The 498-nt window shown below is 46.0% G+C and overlaps 1 protein-coding gene across 1 annotated transcript in view; it reads right to left on the reverse strand.

The window, feature by feature from the left end:
* The window catches only part of meis2b (Meis homeobox 2b), a 29,153-nt gene extending 29,119 nt beyond the window's left edge, over positions 1-34 (reverse strand). The window contains exon 1 of the mRNA XM_080453772.1: positions 1-34. This exon is cut by the window's left edge and continues 399 nt beyond it. The gene's annotated coding sequence lies outside the window, so the exon portion shown is untranslated.
* Positions 35-498: the final 464 nt, after the last annotated feature.

Consider the following 498-nt stretch of genomic DNA (forward strand, 5'->3'; position numbering starts at 1 on the left):
ACCCGTCGGTTCACTCCACGTACGGCTCTCCTCGCGCGCTCCGACCCGGCGAATGATGATCAGGTTGAGTGTGAGGGGCGGTTATAGGACTGGTCCTCCTCTCGCTGTGATCAGCGATAGGTGCTGATGAGCCAATCCCCCCCACCCCGTAGCTACATCCCATAGCCCGTAGAGTCCCCACGGTGGTGGTCGCGCTGTGATTGGCTGGTTGGGTCTAATACAACAAGTTTCACTAGATGGAGTTTCATTAAAGGAGTAGTTCACCCAAAAAATTACTTATTTTCTATCAAATGTTCTCCTACTGACTCAATATCCTAAAGACCAATGACCTGGTCATCAAATTATTGACTCAGGAATGCGACAAAAAAGAACAAATCTCCATGAATTCAAGGCTTCATGGGGTGTGTAATTGATAGAAAATAAGTCATTTTTAGGGTTAACTATAGGTACTCCTTTAAGCAGAGCATTGAAGTTAGATGGCAAGCTAATTCTTCAAAG

Source organism: Gymnoscopelus braueri, assembly GCF_963280865.1.
Source record: "Gymnoscopelus braueri genome assembly, chromosome: 16".
Taxonomy (NCBI): domain Eukaryota; kingdom Metazoa; phylum Chordata; class Actinopteri; order Myctophiformes; family Myctophidae; genus Gymnoscopelus; species Gymnoscopelus braueri.